Genomic DNA, 2,191 nt, shown 5'->3' on the forward strand with positions numbered 1-2,191 from the left:
TTCTTAATTAATTTGTATTGACTTTGGGCACTTGCCTCTTGCTGTTTTAAACTTTTTATCTCCTTTTGACCCTAGGCTTGTCCTAGTGGTCTTGTTGCTCATGTTTAAGCTTGTTGTTTCAGGTTAAGCAACAAATGCTTCAAAGAGATCAATACAAGTTGAATGAGTTTGATTGTTTATCATGAAATAACTTGTTTGTTTTGTAGGTTGTTTGGCTCACATGATTTGAGCTTTATACATTGCACATTTAACTGATTGTGTTGACTGTTGATCCTTACCTTATTTTGGTTTGACTTTGAGTTGTGTACTGATTCTGTTTGACTGGTTTCAGGTACCTTTAGTTGCTACTAGTTCCTTGTGAACTTTGCTTTGCTTTGCTTGATAAGCAATTTGCATTGAGGTATAACTTCCTTACTTCATGTAGTCTGGAAGACCTGGCCTGTTACTTGGCCAGGCACCTGTCTGAAGTCCTTCTTAAGAGGCAATGTTTGTGACTGTTTACATTTGTCCTTGTATATATTCAAAGACCTCCTAAGTGAAGAGGCAATTGGCAGAACCCAAGGGATATGCAATCTATCCCCTGCTATTCTGTGTGTCATCTGCTTTGCTCACACCACTGTGTTGATGCATTGCAGATACAAACCCAAGATCTTGAACAACTGTACAGTTGAGTCAGTATCAAATGTGTAGAAGGGTTCCCCCCTTTCTGAACCCACACATTCTTGTCTTAAGCTCTCCCAGGCCAGGGATAAGAGCTGTGAAGTCTCATCTTCACTCACCTTTCATCAGCTTCACCCTAACTCTCAATGTTAGGGTTAAGAGCTAACACTACCCAGTTACAGTGGTTTGTTTGTTGAGGTTGATATGACCCCTCGACTAAAACCTAACCTTGTTTGAGCCCATTGCTTGCATATAGTGTGTGCTACTTGTGTTTGTGTGTTTGCTTTAGCTTGCTTCCTGTGCAAGTTAGGTTTAGTTTGGCTTGCTTCCTGTGCAAGTCATGTTTAGGATAGGCTTGCTTCCTGTGCAAGTTAGCTAGAAACCTTAACTTAGGGATGAATTTGCATGATAACATCTAGGCTCGAGTCGTAGTCTCCCTAGTTGTGTCTCCCTCTGTTATCTGGTTAGGCTACTCCTGTGTCCCTCCGTAGGGGAACTACGTCGCCCTGATCCTCATACCAGATGAGGTACGTAGGCAGGAGATTGAGCTGATCTCTCCGGGCGCCTTTTCTTTTCTTTTTAACCTTGGTGTCTCCACACTCTTTGTGTATGTTTGGTTCGGATGCTGATGTAAGTCCAGTGATTGGCACTCGGGGACCACGTTTGCCTTCCTGTGTGTGTTTTGGTTCGGATGCTGATGTAAGTCCAGTGATTGGTATTCAGGCTCCACGTTTGCCTTTGCCTGTGTTTGTTTGTGTGCGTGTTAGCCGAGCTACGAATGCTCTGATTCTCCTTCGTCCGAGGAGATACGTATGCATAGGATGCGATATCCTAGCGAGCATGTGTCGTTTCCCCAATCCGAACTACTTCGACTCTGATGTCTATGCTTGATAGACTAAGTAGGCCCAGGATGCGATATCCTGCCGAGTCAGTTTCAGTCTTGTTTGTTTTCTTGTGTCTCTTTCAGCCAGTGTGTGTGTGTGAGCAGTGTTTTAGCAACCATTTTTCCTTCCTATTGTGCGTGGATCCCGTCGAGTACGACGGATGCATAGGGGTGCTAATACCTTCCCTTCGCATAACCGACTCCCGATCCCATTCTCTTTGGTCGCGAGACCACGTCTTTTCCAGGTTTACTTCGAGCGTTTCCTTTCCCTCTTTTGGGATAAATAGCGTACGGTGGCGGCTCTGTTGTTCTGTTTTCCCGCCGGTTTTTCGCGTAATGCGACAGATTGGAAGAATCTTCTTCAATACGAGGTCTCCGGCCTTTAGGCTGCGGGGGAAAACCTTTTTGTCATGTGCCCTCTTGATGCGCTTTTGATAAAGTTGGCCATGGCAGATGGTTGCTAAGCGCTTCTCATCAATGAGGTTTAGTTGGTCAAATCAAGCTTATACCCACTCAGACTCATCAAGCTTAACATCTGTCAAAATCCTTAAGGCCTATAATATGAATGGGAGAATTTCGTGTCAATCTTTGTAGGTTTCCACCATCTTTTGCACGATCTTCTTGATGTTTTTGTTAGCTGCCTCAACA

This window comes from Lathyrus oleraceus, chromosome 5 (assembly GCF_024323335.1).
Source record: "Lathyrus oleraceus cultivar Zhongwan6 chromosome 5, CAAS_Psat_ZW6_1.0, whole genome shotgun sequence".
NCBI classification, from domain to species: Eukaryota; Viridiplantae; Streptophyta; class Magnoliopsida; order Fabales; family Fabaceae; genus Lathyrus; species Lathyrus oleraceus.